Source organism: Cinclus cinclus, chromosome 15 (assembly GCF_963662255.1).
Source record: "Cinclus cinclus chromosome 15, bCinCin1.1, whole genome shotgun sequence".
In the NCBI taxonomy this organism is placed as follows: Eukaryota; Metazoa; Chordata; class Aves; order Passeriformes; family Cinclidae; genus Cinclus; species Cinclus cinclus.
The window spans coordinates 2,937,424-2,954,589 of NC_085060.1; the positions used below are offsets into that span (position 1 = coordinate 2,937,424).

The 17,166-nt window shown below is 45.2% G+C and overlaps 1 protein-coding gene across 6 annotated transcripts in view; it reads left to right on the forward strand.

Annotated features, from left to right (window-relative positions):
* DCX (doublecortin) overlaps nucleotides 1-17,166 on the forward strand; it is a 62,519-nt gene that overhangs the window by 11,426 nt on the left and 33,927 nt on the right. The gene's annotated exons all lie outside the window — the stretch shown is intronic.

The window sequence follows — 17,166 nt, forward strand, 5'->3', positions numbered from 1 at the left end:
GTGCCTGGGAGCTGAGAGAAGCATGTCACTCTGACCTGACAGTCCGGTGTCCCTGCCCATGGCAGGGTGTGGAACTAAATGGTCTTTAAGGTCCCTTCCAACCCAAACCATTCTGTAATTCTTGCTTTGTCCCATCCTGCATCCTGCACATTAGTTACTGTCTGGTTCCAGCTTCAGATACACAAAAAATCCCATCTGCCAAAACTTTCCACTTGTCTCAGCACAGCACTTCTCCTTTCTCAGATGCACAGTTTGAACATGAGAGGGTGACTATCCTGCAGCACTGTCCACAGACACAGTAACCTGCTGGGAATGAGCAGTGATACCATGAGGGATGCACTAGAAACCTTGGGAGAGACCAGGGAAAGAGGAAGGAGAGAGTTAAATGCCCTTTCCTCCCTGAGGTGATCACACCTGGGCACAGGACCATGCCCTTTGGGTCACAGCAGCTTTGCAGAGGGTTTCATAATTGGATCTGGCCTGAGAGCAGCTCCCTGCTCATGCTGACACAAAGACCTGTTGTTCTCCCAGTTGGGAAGGAGGGTCTTAATCTGAACCTGTGAGTGGCCTCAGTTCTTTAAGAGCTGCTGGCAGTTTGGAGGTGAGATGTTGCTTTGGATGGTGCAGAAATAGGGATGCTCCATGAGCTCTCCTCCCCCTTTTAGCTGTTCACAGGAGCAAGTGGTGATTCCCTTCCATCTCTGACTGGAGAGCAAGACAAGATCAGCCCTGATAAGACATTTAACTTGTTTCTCTGGCTTTAAAATTCACCATTTCATGAAATAAGATATTTGATTGCATGTTGGAGACACCTCTGGGAGTTTCAGTGTGTGTGCAAATGAACACCCAGTAATGCAGTTATGGAAAACAGTGAGCCTGATTTGGCAATAATGGGATGTTTGATGTTTGTTTGCAGCACCAATTGCTGTTGAAGCTTCTTGAAGAGCAAACCTGGTTCACCAAGGCTTTGTTTTTAGTGGAAGGTTTCCTTCAACGCTTGTTCTTTATTATAATGTGGAAGTCAGAGCTAGAGGCTTTTGCTGGCTGTTAGGGTTTCCATGACATACTGCTCCATAAAATCTGACCTCCTGACATGACATTAGGGGGTTTTGCATGTCTGATGCTGACATTAGAAAGAGATTACTGCGTGCGTGATTCTGACAAACAGTGCTTTATTTTCAGGAACAAATATTCATGCAAAAATGCAAGCTGCTCAAAGCTGAAATACTGACAAGGATCCTGACAGTCTGTCTCTTTGAGTGCCATCAGAGGCACGTTGCTCCCTCTGTTGTGAAATGATAAAATTTACAAAAGGAACGTACAAAGGGAAATCATCCTCCCTCAGTCCATGAGCTGGAACTTAATGAGGGGAGATGATTATTTTATTTATAGGCATTTCCATAGTGCTCATCAGTGGAGTAATCAAGATGCTTTAGAAGTAGAGACAGTGGTGGCAGTGACAGGGTGGTGTGTGAATAATTACATTTCTGTGCACTGCAGACCTGCTGCAGTTGGAGTGCAAAAGCAGCTAATTGAAAGCTGGTGGGCTGTGTTTGAATAAATGTAGCACTCAAAACAATAGTGGGATTAGGTTATTTTAATGAAATTGTGTCTTTTTATGTCTTGGGTTGGCTGGAGAAATATGGCCCTTGAAGCTGCTAAATTAACATATTGTATTTAAGTAGTTTATTTAACTTGCATGTATTTCTAATGTCTCTACTCAAGCTCCTTCCCTCCCTGGAGCAAATCATTACCTCTTGATGCACACCCTTGAGCTAAAAAAGGTTTTTCAAATAGTTGACCAAAAATGAGTCGTGGCAGGGGGTCGCAACAGAGATTTACTTTTGGAACTTCCATGGCTGTACAGGAAATGGTGTGGATCAAAGAATACAGTGCATCAAACAAATGCTGCCATGGGCCAAATTCAGTACTTGGTTCCATGACTACAACTGCTGTAGTGCTGAGATGTGTAATACATACAATCAAAACACACACATTCAGGATTTAATTTGGTCAGGCCTGTGGGTCGTGCTGGAAAACAGTTATTTTGGTAGATTCTTCCTCCTTTTTCAAACTCTTAGTTCTACCCACTGTCCCAAGTAGGTCTGGATTCCTGGGACACACGATGACAGCTCCTGCCTCGCGTCGTTAACGAACCAAATTAGAAAGCAGAATTTGAGATGGTGGATGAAGTTGCATTCAGATATTTTGAATGCAGCGGGCTGAGCTAGGCTTTGCAGATTTACTGTCCTGCTCATGGCTGAGCTCCTTCCTCACCATGGTGCACAGTGGGCTGGTTTTCTCTGGGAAGAGCAGGCTGCTCCATCGCTGGCAGCCCGGGGCAGCTGCTGTCAGCACCTTGCTTTGCAGGTGGGCTCTGCCTGCATTCCTTCCTGCTTTTGAGTGACCTGTGAAAGATGATGTCTTCTGTGCACACTGAACTTCTCTTTTCCTGCCCTGTATTTTATTCCAAGGTCTGTGAGTTGTTCTGCCAAGTGCCTGAAGAGATGCAGTGACAAAAATCAGTATCTTTTTGGGTTTTTTTGGTAGTTGGCTGAGTTTGGTGATACTCTGGCATAAACAAAAATTCATCAGATATATTCAGTTGTACTTTAGCATTAAGGCATTTTTTGTGGTGTGGAATTTCTTCTTTTTCTCCAGCTGTTTTAATGCCATGCCTGAATTAACTGAACACCCCATTGTGTCACCCAACCATTATCATCACCAAAAATAAGCAGAATAGGTGCTGTTCGGAGCGGGGAGAGCTTGTATGCTTCAGTTGCCCATAAATAGAGATATTCTGGTCAACAAGCAGGGAACAGATTGTGACTTTAGCCACGATAACATGCAGTGATCTCCTCTGGCCTTTGAAATCTTCAAATACAGGGAGAATCACCCGTGCTCAGCTCATTGGCTGTTCCCTTGCCCAGACGCAGTGCTGCTGCTCCATCTGAGTGTTAGCTGTCTCATCAGATGAAATTACATCCATTTCCATATGTCAGGGCACTTGTGACTGTGCTCCCAAAAGTATTTCCAGTCTTAATAAAATTGTCCCCTCTAGCAGCCTTAAGTTTTGATAAGGATATCAAGTGGCAGGTAATGAGGGGAGTTCATTCTCTGTTTCCAAAGCTGATGCCAGAGCCCCTGGGGCCAGCCCACCTCTCCCTGGCCAGGCAAGAAGTTGCCATTTCATTTTAGATTTCCTGCACTGAGGAAGGGCAGCAGCCACAGAGGGAGAAGCAGGATGACAAAACTTACAGCAGGTTTAAGGCTGGGACTTTGTGATCAAAGTCAATCAATTAGTTGATAAAGCATCTCCTAAATACTGCACTAAGGCATCCCTAAAAGCTGCACTGGAGAAACCAAACTTTGGAGTTGCTGCACTGATTTTAAGCTGGTATTTGAAAAAAAAGGTAGCAAAAATTTAATCACTCAAGAGTTGATACCAGCAAAGGACCAAACTCTTCCAGGATAATGTAATCTGTTGATCATATTAATGAAATTGTATCAATGAGATGGAAAAAAAGTTTGTGCTGAAATATAAAAATGCCTCCAACAGCTGTAATCTGTAATTGGTGCTCAGAAAGAAGGTGACACCTGTGTGACTGTACCCAGCAGCATCTGCACTGCTGGAAGATCAGAGGGAACAATTCCCTCCAGAGCCCTGGCAGGAATTAACTCACACCCTGAGGCACCAGGTTCAAGTGAGCAAAGTGAGCAAATTGCTTCGTGTTATTGCACATGTCAAGGGGAAGGATGTCAGAACAACTGGTCCTTCCAAGTTGTCGTCTGGCCTGTAGGATACTGAAAAACCTCATTGAAGTGAGTGCAGAGCGAGCAGTTCCAAGCACTCGTGTAAAGCTGGAATTCAGCCTGGATGGAAATCAGGGAGGAGCAGGAGAGGGGTGCAAGTGTAATCTGTGTCCCATCTTGTGCTAAAGCTCCTGCAGCAGCCAGTGCCAAGGGGAGCAGAGAGTCCCAGCAAACTGGAAGAGCAAACCTGGGTCTGGTTTGCATCTCTTCCTCAGCCCTTCCCTCTCAGAGCCTCTTGCTCGTGCTGAGATTTGCCAGGCCCTGTGTAAATCTCCCATTCTGACAGCAAGAGGACAGGTCTGGATGGGCAGAGGAACAGACCAGGCAGGATCCCTGCCCACATCACTCAGGGTGGGGATTAACTCCCAGCCTGGCTCCTCCCCAGGGCTGCTGCAGATGCTCTGGCTTTGGGTGCTTGCGTGAGATTATTCCTCTGCAGCAGCCGTGTGTCATGCGAGGAGGATGAGTAATAATGTATGGACTGGAGAACTTGTGAACCCAAGTCACTTACAGAGCCAGACACCACAGCCCAGTTCTCCATCTTCAGGGAGCTCTCAGTGGGAGCTGGAGGTTCAGCACTGCCTGATTCATGCAGTGACTAGACACTAACACAGACAAAACCAATTAGTCCACAGGTATCCCAAAAGGATTTTAGCACTCACTAGAATGAATAAACCAAGCTTCCACGAGTGTGTATCTAAGTACTTCTGGTAAAATATTCAGAAGACTTTCTAAGATGTTATTTAGAAACCTCGTGCTTATTAATTTCTGTTTCCTCGGGTCTGTGGGCCACAGAATCTGGGTGAAGAGGGGGAATTCACAGTCTGGAACACTGTGAATCCTAATTCCTGTGCTTCTTAAAGCAGGCACAGGCTGATCTCAGCAGCTCAACTCTTGATCAGACCTGTTCTCCTGTGAGCATTGTACCGACCTGGTTACCATTGGTGTGGTCTCTGACCACTCCCCAGGACAGGTAGTGATGGAAACAGGGGAAAATGGATTTAAACTGCCAGAAGGCAGATTTAAATTAGATATGGGGAAAAAAATTCTTCCCTGTGAGGGTGGTGAGGCCCAGGCACAGGTTGCCCAGAGAAGCTGTGGCTGTCCCAACCCTTGCAGTGTCCAGGTGACACTAAATGAGCTTTACGGTCCCTTTCAACCCAAACCATTCTATAATTCTGTGTGTAGAGCAAGGGGAGACAGTGGAGGACAACAACATCCTGCAGACTTTGCTGGGTGTTTTGCCATTGCTTTGCCTCCCTCTGAGGTTCTGGAGGAGGTGTCATCCTCCTGCCTGCCATCCTCAGGGCTTTGCTGCTGTGTGCTCGTTGCTGTTCTGCAGATCCTGCCTGTGGTAAAGATCTCTGCTAAATCTGTTTTTCTCTCGAGGCAGCGAGGCTCCCGGTCCACAAGCAGGCTCCAGAGTTGCTGTTTGCTGGAAATGGTTGATTTTAGAACCATGCACTGACCACTCTCCACGAGAACACCTGCTCCTCGTGTCACAGATGGCAGGCTGTCAAAATTACTGAAAGATGCAGTCAGATCTGACCTGCTGACCTAGGAGTACGTGGCCCCTGGTTCTGCATCCTGGTGCTATTCACACCCCGAAAGAGACGTATGCTAAAAATTCGATCCTCAGTAGCATCTTTATTTTAGCAGTTCTCTCTGTCATACAGAGTGACATGTTCCTCTTTCACTCTAAATCCCAAGAGAGAAGGGGATTATTCACTGTAGTGCCAGAGGGTTTATCTTGGAATAAATGGGCTGAAAATGAGCAAGGGAAATAAGGCTGAATATCTGGAGCTGTGGACAGGCCAAGAAAACCTTGTTGTTTTTTTCCATTGTGAGTTTGTGTCATTGTATGAAACGGAAGTTTCTGGTTCCTTTTTGATGCTTCAGAAGCAATTCCACCAATGTGAATGAGAGGGAGAAGGTTACACAAAATATCCTGAGTGAGGGTGTGGATTCCTATAGATGCCTTATTTTGATCACCTGGAATAATCAAATATGTGAATTTCCTCTGTTTTTAATGGGGAAATAAATGTCTTGCTTGCGCTGGCGTGCCAGGGTCCTTAGTGCTAGGCTATGAGTGACATCACACATTATTTTTGCTCACCTCTCCTTACCTGCAGTAGCTCAAAGATTAAGCAAATAGCCACTGAATTCCCTCAGAGGGACACACCTTGAGAATCTCATGGTGGTTGGTGCCATGTTCCACATCTTGTTGCAAGTTCACCTCTTTTGCTTGACTGCCTGGAACCACTTCCTCTTTTCCCTTCTCAGCTCTTCCTGGCCTTCAACCAAAAAGCTGTTTTCACTCAGTGGCAGGTAAGTTATGGCACAGTTCACACTTTTCTCCAGGAAAAACCTGCTCTGGTTGGGAATAAAGGCAAACAACCAGGTAACAGAGGCTGGTGAGAAATGGTGTAGTGGAGCTGTCAGCCAGCACAACAGCATTTCCTTCTTTCTTGCCTCTGAAACTGCACATGGGCTGAACCAGTGATTATTCATGTTTGTGTTAGTGCCTCTATCTTGATGGAGCTTAAATATTAAGGAAATTAATCCATGCCACAAAGGGCCCTGTGAGTGTAAAGGGTTCTTAAAACCCTCCTCACCCTGTCTTTTGGCCACGATGCCAGTGACAACAAAGGTCAGGAAAGGAAGGAGGGATAGCCTTGATCATGTGCAGAAGATGCAGCCTCCATCCACCCTCAGGTCTGCAAGGAGTGACAAAAGACATGCAGAAATGTGTGTCTAAAGGAGCTGAGGAGGAAAAAAAAAAAAAAAGTTGGATGCAATTCCTGGAACTTTTCAGAGCTGGCTAAGGTAGGTGGGGAGGTGTAGAGAGGAGCTGTGAGAGCTCAGGGTTGTTCCAGGGCTCCTCAGGCTGCAGAAATCGATTCATGTATAGAATAGAAATGCATTATATATAGAAATATATACTAATATATAGAAATAGAGCTGGAACTGCAGGTTTGCTCCTGGAGGTTTGCTCAGGCAGAATAGAGAGGAATAAGCAAGACTAATTCAGAGCATTCAGTGCTCTGAGCCACAGGCACGCCCTGTCCCCTATGAATGTGCAGCCAGGCCTTGCTGGATGTTATCTAGTAAAAAAAAAAATAGTAATAATAGTAATAATCTATACTATTAAACCCAGTCCTAGTTCTCTGGTTAACTGCAAGCACTGTGTGTGCGATTAAAACAAAACATTTTTATTTAACTATAAAATATTTTATTTTACTAAGTGTTGAACAACACAGCTCTGCTTCTCAATTTGCTGTGTTAGCAATCTTCCTGCAGTTAAAGAATCCCAGGGACTATTGTGCTCTGATATCCTTGAGCCCTGTTATTGTTTTTTGTTCCCTAACCCTAATAAACCTAAACTAAAGGCATCTCAGTGTGGTCTTTAACTGCACTTTGAAAATGTTTGCTTACTTTTACATTATTCTTTGACACAAATGCAATTCTCAGTGGTATTAACAGTTTTAAAATTAGCCAGGTCATCTAAAATAAGTAGGAAATTAATGTGTATTAGCTCATAGTGCTTTTGTATTTTTTATCTTGAAAAAACCTCAGAAGAAAGATTTTTCAGCTAGAGTGGATGTAAGAGATATCCTACCTTTTACTGTTTCTCTTTCCTTTTATTTTTTTCCCCAAATGGGGGATTTAGTTATGAACAAAAACCCGATGTGGGGAAGATGAGATAATATACCCCATTCATTAGCAGGATTTTTCCAGGGGGTTTTGCTCCAGTCAGAACTGGCATGAGAGGTCAGTCCTTCCAGTCCTCCAGGTCTCAGCTCTGTTATCTGAAGGACAATGAGCTCATCAAGCTTTTGGCTCCACAGGAATAATTATGCAGCCCCTGAGCCTGCAGGGCAGCAGGGGAGAGCAGGACTGGGGCTCCTTCCTCCCTGCCCTGCCCTCGCCATCTGCTCTGTGCTGCTCCTCTGCTGCTCCATCCCCTGGGGCTGCAGGACCCACACCTGGGTCCTGGGGGCATCCATCCCTGCCCCTGGGCATCAATCTCTGCCTGTGGGCATCAATTCCTGTCCCTGGGCATCAATTCCTGCTCGTGGGCATCAATTCCTGTCCCTGGGCATCAATTCCTGTCTGTGGGCATTGATTCCTGTTCTTGGGCATCAGTTCCTGCCCCTGGGCATCAATCTCTGCCTGTGGGCATCAATTCCTGTCCCTGGGCATCAATTCCTGCTCTTGGGCATCAGTTCCTGCCCCTGGGCATCAATCTCTGCCTGTGGGCATCAATTCCTGTCCCTGGGCATCAATTCCTGCCCCTGGGCATCAATCTCTATCTGTGGGCATCAATTCCTGCCCCTGGGCATCAATCTCTATCTGTGGGCATCAATTCCTGCTCATGGGCATCAATTCCTGTCCCTGGGCATCAATTCCTGTCCCTGGGCATCAATTCCTGCCCGTGGCAGAGCAGTCCAAGCCCCCACCTGAAACACCTCTCTGTGCTCCTGGCAGAACAGTTTATAGCTTCAGGTGTTGTTTGTTCTGTCTTTATTCAGGTTCTCTGAACAGGCATCAGAAATGGGTTTTGGAAAGCATCTCCTGATGTGTGCACTCTTCTGTGAAAAAAGCATTTCCTCAAGTAATTGCTGTGCCCCTGCACTCTGGACATCATCTCTTGTGCTCTTCCTCCCTCCCTCATGCCCAAAATAGTGCAGGAAGAGGAGCAGAGTGGGACTGATGGTACCTGCTCTCCTCTGTGTGTCTGGCACTGGAATTATACCAGGAAACTCAGCTTCTGTGCTAGATAAATCAAGTGTAAGATAAAACTGTGAAAAAACCTACAAAAACCCCTTTCACCCTGATGATCTATTAGTACAAAAAAATAAAACCATGGGTGGGGGAGAGCCAATAAACATTTGGACTTCAAAATTCATGAGGAAAGAAAGGCTCCTTCAAGAACATGAGGTAGTGATAAGAACTCAAAATGTTATCATAGATTTGAAACAGGTTTAGAAGAAGATACCAGGGTAGAAATAGCTTCTTATCGCAGTAAAAAAAAATAAAAAAAAATCAAGAAACAAGTGGTGTTTACTATCTTCCTGAGTGATCTGGAGGTGGAGGCACTTGGTGAAGATGATGAAAGGACTGTTGTAATAAAAAAGTTGGGAGACTGAGATGAACAGGCAGTGTAATGGATGATCATAAGTTCAAAGCAGCACTGGTAGAAATTGCTCTTATATTTGTTTTTTTAAACTAAAAATAACTGTTCTGGAGAGAGGATTGCCTTTGCTGAGGCAGGCTAGTAAATAATATCTTAGGCAGAGAATCAAAACAGCATGGTAAAGCATATGGTATCCATTCAAAATTCACGCAGAAAGGAGCAGCTTTTAAAAATATTGCTGCATTCCATTTATCTTTCCACTTCACCTCTCCACGTTGTCAGATGTGTCTCAGAGTATGAAAGGAAATAAAGAGCTGCTCCAGTGGCTGTGCTGTGCTCCCACCTTCTGCAGCACCCAGCAGGGCTGGGCTGGCTCCTGCAGGCGCTTGGGAACTCGTGTTTGGTGTTCAGTGTTTTGGAGCTGGGGCTTTGGTGAGACACCAAGGGGTTACAAATGGTCAGAGCCTGTTTTGGTCTGGGGGACTGAGTGCTGAATCACCCCCTGCTGCCCAGTCCTGCTGTGGTTTTGTGCCTGCACCTTTGAACCTGGGAGTTGGACTGTGCCTGGGTTACAGAGGTGACCTGGCTGCCAGGTTCACTTCTTCTGGAGACCCAAAGTCTCCAGTTATGCAAAGATGTTGAGAGAAGCTCCAGCTGCAGCTCTGCAGATGGGGAATACCCTGAATTTCTACAGCCAGGTGTAGAAATCTTATCCCACTGCACGGCATAGTGTGGTGCAGCCTTTCTGTAAATAAAAAGAGCTTATAATAAAGATGGGGATGTTGCAATAAGCAGCCAGTTTCTTCATGCAGGAAAAAGTCCATTCTTTATTCACATAACTCATCTTTATACAGTTTTTACAGATTTCATGTTTAACACCCATTGGCTGGTAGTTTTCTTGCCACCTAATTCATTGGTTAAAAGGTGTTTTGAGTGTGTACGTGCTGAAACTCTCTCTTTCACTCAGATGTTTACATATTTTCTTCACCGATTCTCATGGGACAGATCCTTTGTTTATGCAGGTGTACATTTATTGTCTTACTAGAATAGATAGTTGTGTTAAGTGAGTTTTCATTCTTCTGGTTCTTTCTTCTGGGAACTCAAAAGCTACTGCTAGCCTGGCTGGAGTAGCAGGGCCTAAACCATACTTTATAAGACTTTTTATTTTATAGTATCTCTATCTGTCTGTGACATGGGGGCACATTTTTAGCCTGGGACAAGGTGTAATGGTTTTAAATTTAAAGAGGGTAGATTTAGATTAGATAAAAGGAATAAATTTTTTACAATGAGGATGGGCAGGCCCTGGCACAGGGTGCCCAGAGCAGCTGTGGCTGCCCCTGGATCCCTGGAGGTGTCCAAGGCCAGGTTGGACACTGGGGATGGGAGCAGCCTGGGATAGGGGAAGGTGTCCCTGCTCATTGTAGGGGGGTTGGATGAGATTCCTTTCAAAGTCCCCTCCACCACAAGCTGTTCTGTGATTGTGTGGTGGAACCTTTGAAATGGGTTTCATGGAATAACCCTGCTCTTTACATGACAGACATAAAATTTAGTGCTTGTGAATGTCTCACTCTTGATGGATTTGGACCTGTCCATCCTTCAGTCAGATGTGCTGTAGAGCCTGTAGCTCAGCATTTGTAGCTTCTCTCAGCCACTTCTGTAACTTTTGCTCTGCTTTTATCCACCAGACAGCATAAATGGAGAGAAAAATACACCCCTCACTTTCCTCCCCACCACCCAGTGTTAACAGGAACCCATAAAGCATTCCAGTAATGGAAAAAACCCAAAAACCCAGTGTAGCCATTTCAACTCGGTCAAGAATTTTAAACTTGGTAGATAAATTATTTGAGGAGAAATGCCAAGAAGCATTTTCAGACAAGCAAAAAAAAAAAAAAAAAAAGAAATCTGTGTGAAACCCTAAACCTGAGCAGCCTTCCATCATGAAGCTCAGCTTTAGCCCATCATGAACTCAACTTCTCTTTCTCAAATGTGCAGATATCAGGAACCTTATCAACTGCTGGCAGGCTGCAGGATTACATGTAAATGAAGGGTATCAAAGAGTCGAGTTAGGTAGCCAACATTAGGATCTAAGAATTTTTTTCTTGCCTGCTTGAAAGCCCTTCATAATGGATTAGAAACAAGAACTTACATCTCTTAATACCAGCTGAAATTTGAAGCCTCTTCTTTGCTTCTAGTGAATTTTAATATTTTGAGAGTAAATGGTACTGGGGATTTCCTTCATTTTAGACAACCCCCAGTCACAGAGGTTTGCAAAATGCTGTGTTCAGTTCATAATCAAAATGAAAGCCATAAGGCTGGATTTTGTGCAAGAGACTCAATAGAGTTGTTGGCAAATGTTATTTTTAGCACTGCAGAGCGACAGAGATCTTTACACTCTTGGCACTTCTTGCAGTTTTAAAATGGAGAACAGCTCTTGAAATGTCTGCTTTTCCTTGAATTTTCATCCATGTCATGAGTTTCTTCATAAAGTTTTTGTACTGCTCTTGGCAGCAGTTAGTGATTTAGTGCCAAGCAATGCAGAACTGCTCCATTTTACACCATTTCTGCAGAAGACCCTTTCTTCCAAAAAGGAGATGCTGGAGAAAATGCCATCTGATCCTCACATTCATTGTTTGGGTTGTTTCCAGTTGCATGTGTTCAGTGTAGTGTAAAACAGACAGCAGATAAGGAAAAAAAAATGAATTTGGGCCAAAAGTGTAGTGAGCACTGTTTTACAGATCTCATAATGAGTGAAAACCAACTTGTTTTTTGTTTTTTTTTTTCTCTTCTCAGCACAGCTCACAAAGACCTTCTTTCTCTCCAAAGCAGGAGAAGGTAATAGCCCCAAGAAATAGCTGCTGTCACAGATGAGTGGAATTGCTGCAGGTATTCAGGAGTGGGGCTCAGGGCTCCTGGAGTGAGTCCAGCTCCACTGTGTGACCACGAGGAAGGCAATTAATTTGCTGTTTTCAGTCTGGGCTGCTGTGACACGTTTAAACTCACAGGGAGCTGAAATGAGTTTGTCAATTTGTCTTCAATGTCCAGGTTGGAAGAGTTTTCATGCAGCCTTGTCTTAGCTGCCTTTAGGTAAAACAGGACTCATTTGTAAGACTGCTGAGAGCTGGGGAATGCTGCGGCTCAGGGAAGGTGCCAGCCAGGGTTTCTCAGCCCTGCCTAAATTCTGCAGGAAGAATGTTAAATCTATTGCCCCTCTCTAAGCAGAGCACACTTGAATGCTCATTTATCTCTGCATTTCCCCTCCTCCCATTTTATTCACTCCCTGCCTGTGTGCATGGGGATTTGCCTGTTTGCTTTGCTTTCCTTGCCATATTGTTCCAATTATCAGACAATCTTTTTTCACCTCCACTTAACTTACCCGTGGGTATGACTTACAGCTGAGACAATGCAGTCATTCTGGCAGCTGCATCCTGGGCCACCTTCTGCTGCTTTTTTGGACCACCAGCTAAGACTGATGGAGAGCAGAAGTCTCAACAGCATCATGACAGGACTGAATCCCCCTTCTTTTCATTGCACAGCTTACAGAATACCTGGCCTTAGTTCTGCAAGGGTTTGGCTTCTAAAACAAAAGAAGCATCCGGGTTCTGCCCTCTCAGTGGGTGAGATCCACTGAGGCCAATCTCTGGTGCCATATTTAGGCGAGAGACAAAGCTGAGATTGATTCAGTCCCAGCCTTCACGTGTGCTTCCTTTCCATAAGTCGTGTTTTCACTGCTTTTCTGCAGCCTGGCAGCTGCAAGGGCTGGTTGCTTGGTGACGCTCTCAGCAGCACAAAGAGCTCTCAGCTGGGAGGCCACGGCTGTCCGCCACAAACAGCTGGGATAATTTTATTTGTCTTTCTCTTGTTCCCCAGTAATTGCCAGGACCTGAATCAAAGTCAACAGCACAGAAAAGGGAGCACCAGCAGATACTAGTTATGGCTTCTTTAGCACACACCTCTTCTTTCCCCGAGTCAGGGAAGTGGCAGCGTGTGACAGGAGTGGCCTGGTTATTTCAGAAATGCAGGAATGAGATGAAAAGGTGTCACTTCCACTTCTGCTTCAGGAAGGCTTTTACCAGGTTCTATATAAAAGCAACATGTGAGACAGGGATTTGGATTTATGAATCATTGTTCCTTAATCCCGTGTGTGACTGCCTGCCTGTTCATCCTTTGTAATAAATCCTGTGCTGGGCAGGTCATAGCTGTGAAATAGCTATGAGTGACTCCTCCTCTGCCTCGGAAGAGCACACTGCTGCTCCTCAGATTATCTGAAAGGTAAAAGGTGCTATGTGGTAACAAACAAACCCTAAGTGTTCGCAGTTCACTGATGAAATGCACTCTAACGTGGATAAAGTGATGTATGAATCCACCAAGGACCTGCTGTTAAGGCCAGAAAGTGTTGTTGGTTTCTGGCATTTTCCTCCCAGATCAAAAGCCCTGAGGTACCAAGAAGTAAAACTACCTTTTGAGAGTTTGGGTTGCTCTGCTGCCAGGGCTGAAGTCAAGAAAGGTTGAGGACGGTGAGCTGAAGTGGAAACACACCTGCGTAACTCGGTGCTAGGTGTAGCATGCAGAGCTGCTGAGCAAAAGGGCTGTATTGGTGTGCTCTTCTGATCTGATCTAAGAATGAGAACTCTGAATTTTAGTGCCTCACACTCATGAGCTGCCATAGCAGGTGTTGTAGTGGACACCTGGAGGCTTTGGACCTTTTATTTATGCCCACATGCCTGCACAGGTCTTTATTACACCAACCTCTCCAGTGAAGAAACAGCAGCCGGGGTGGAATGCCTTTCTTAAAAAACCCCACATACTTAACCTGTAATCTCTTTTTTTGCCCTGTCACTCTAATACAGGCACTTCTGGCATAATTTTCATCCCTGAGCTGGTGCTTCCCAGGTACTTTTTGCAAGCGTGGTATTTGCATGGATTTTGTTTTCCTCACCGATTACTCTGGGATGCATCAGACAATCGTCAGGGCAATCCTCTAGCTCCTGCTTTAGGGTTTACAGCGATCACTGAAGGGATCAGGAAGGAATTGGCCTTTCCAGACAGCATCATGTAAGAGATGTAAGTATATTTGTGAAGGAGGAGCTTCCCTGTTGGCTGAAACATCAGCTATTAGCCCCTCACAGAGGCTGTGCATCAGCCACCATGAACTGATCCTCTCTGGCAAATCCCTATGGAAATGCAACAGCCTAATCCCCTTGCCCTAATAGGAATTTCACACCTTAATCCTCACTGTGTTCAGGGGCAAAGACATTGCTACCAGGAAGTTTGAGTCCATCCTTTTTGAGGGAAATCACTGGGTGTAAGTTTGTGGTACCAGAGAAGCGCTGGTCTCTGATTTGTAGGGAAGACTGAAGCATGTCACTAATAAAAGAGAGGGGATTATGTTCCTAAACTGTCAGTGGATTTCAGAGGATTTGCCACACCAAATGAGACCATTAACCTACCAAGTCCTTCATTTTGCCCCTGGCTGACTCTTTGCTGTTGCTGGAAATGCTCTCTGGGCAATACAGGGAGGAACAGGATTCCTTCCTGAGCCCTGCAGCATCCAGGTTGTGCCCTGCAGCTCCCTGAGTCCTGGGCTTCCACTGCTCAGTGCAAGCGTCCATCAGTGCAGGTGGTGTCATTCTGAATAAACCTGCAATTCACATTATTATGTAACCTCAAAGAATACTAAAAAGGCTGGAGTGCAGCACGTGGCAGGGTCTGGGCAGTGCCTTGGACTCTCATTTTTCTATACACATTTGCATTAATCTCCCAGGCATGGAGATTTGTTTCTGGCCCAGCTGCGGAGCCTTGTCCAAAGCTCACTGAAGTCTACAGAGCATTTCCACAGGCCATGACCTCAGTCTGATGGTCCAATGCCTTCCATCACAAGAGGAAAACCAGCGCTGCTCCTGAATTGTCACCTCTGACAATAAGGATGCTCTGGTTTTCCCTCACAGCAGGAACTAACTGCCTCACACACAGGGGCTCCTTTTCTCAGCCCCAGAAGGGGCACGTTTGTATCTCTTGTGCTCCTGGTTGCGGGGATAATTTTGGATAATTAAGCACCTGGATGTACTGCTGTGGAGCATCAGTCCCCCATCCTGTTTGCTCTGCCTCCTCATGCCTTGAGCAGGGTGGATCTCACCTGGGATCCCAGCTTTGCAAGCAGCAATGGTTAGCTGGCCATTTGGAGGAAACCTGTGTAAATGTGTCCTGTTTTTCTCACTGCCAAAGCTTTTCCAGACCAGCCTTTTGTTTTTCTTCATTCCTCAGTGCAGAAACTTGTTACTTAGTCCCTGCCTGCTGTCTTGTGGTGGCTCCAGCCCCTCTGGGCTGCTCTTTGTCTGCCCTGTTGTTACTCCACGCTGCACTTTGGACTTGCTTTTCACCAGGGCACAAATGAGGCTCTTCAACAGAGCCTTTATCCCCATTCTCAGCAGAGTCCATTCTCCCCTTGCAGCTCTTGCAGCATTTGCATCCCAAATGCCAGCACACTGACTCAAATCTGCTGCTACACAAAATAAGCCTTGATTTTATGTGGGTTTTTTTCTTCTCCGGGCCAGCTGGCTGTAGAAAGTTTTGTTCTTTGTAACTCTAAATGCTTGTGTTGTTTTTAATTGAATTTGACTGTAGCTCACTTAAAGTCTGTGGCTTTCCCTTAGGAATGATATCACTGTCCCAGCCAGCTCCTGTGGAGCAAAGACTGGAAAAACCTACTTAAAGACAAACTATAATTTAGGCATCAGCAATGTCTGATGTAGCAAGAAATGCAATTTTGGAGGGGAAACCATTACCCGGTCATTTAAATGCTTCTGTCATTTGGAATAAACCCATCTGTAACAGCAAAGGTCACGACATCCCCAAGAGCTACTTTTATTTTTTATTGTTTCACGGGTGCCTAGCACTGAGTTAGTGACCTGTGTGCAGGTCTGTCCCCTCCTGCAGATGGCCCTGCCTTGGCTGGGCTCAGTTTGGGATTTTAAGGAACCCCTGAGCAATGCAGAGGCAGCTGTGGCAGTAATCAAGTCTCTGGGTGGATCCCCTGCAAATGCAGCCTTTTCTAATGGTTTTGATAATTGCATGTCTTTTTTTCAGCCTGACTAAAGCAATTCTGATATTTTTTGGTCTTGATGCCCCGCATCAGCATTTTCTTGTACTAAAGGTGCCTAAGCAGAGCCTGTTCTCTGTTGCCCAGTGCTGTTCCAGCACTTTCTGCTTGTTCTCCCTCAAAAACAGTGCATTTTGTTGAATGCAGAAATGGACACGGAGCTGGAGCTGCCTCAGCCTTATTTCAGATTTTAAATAATATCTGTTAGAGGGAAAATATCCAAGCTTAGGGAGAGATTAAACTCTGTGACACTTGGTGGGAGGGGACCTCTGCCCCAGACTGGGAACATCCCCAGTGCCACAGCATATTTGTAAAAAACTAGCCATGATACTTGAGGTTTCTACCAATTTTCTTCCTTTTGGTTGGGAGCAAGATGCTGAACTCTCAGTGGAGAGCTGTGAGGGAATTACTTGTGGGTAGCACCCATGTAATTGATGGCACAGTGGTGGAGATGCTATTTCTGGTAGCACTCAAAGCAAACATATTCCCAAAGCACAGTGCATGCAGGTCTAGACTTTGCAGAAATCCATTAGCAGGGCTGGTATGGGACTTGTCTGGCTGTCACATCTGGGGATATGTTTGCAAGAGGACTGTTAGAAAAATAGATCCTTCTTGACAATGGAATATCCCCAAAGCATGAATCTGAGATGCTGTAAATGGGAAGGTCTGGGATGCTATTTGCAGAGGAAGAGCTCATAGAAGCCTGGGTCACTCTATTAAAAACAGTGCAGATTTATTGACTTACACTGGCTGATAATCTGTTCCTAAAGCTGCTTTTAAAACCCAAGTAATGTAGTTCATACTGCTTTCCCTTGTCCTTCCTAACAGTGTTGCTTCTGTCCCTTGCTTAAGTGCTAACAGTTTAAAAATGCATCTGGAAAGGGTGTACAGAGGATTTTGAGCATGATACTGTTAGCAGGAGCATTGTTCTGCCACTCTCAGAAATTACTCAGTTTTCTCTTAGGGCAAATCTTCCATTTTATCCACTTAGGCACCAGACAAAACAATCTTTACTATTTTCTCCCTGCCAGCATCTGAGACAGCTCCAGGCAGGAGGTTCAGTGTTTGTCCTCTTCATGGCAAAACCAAAAGGTGCAGAAGAAAAATCTCTTCCAATTTA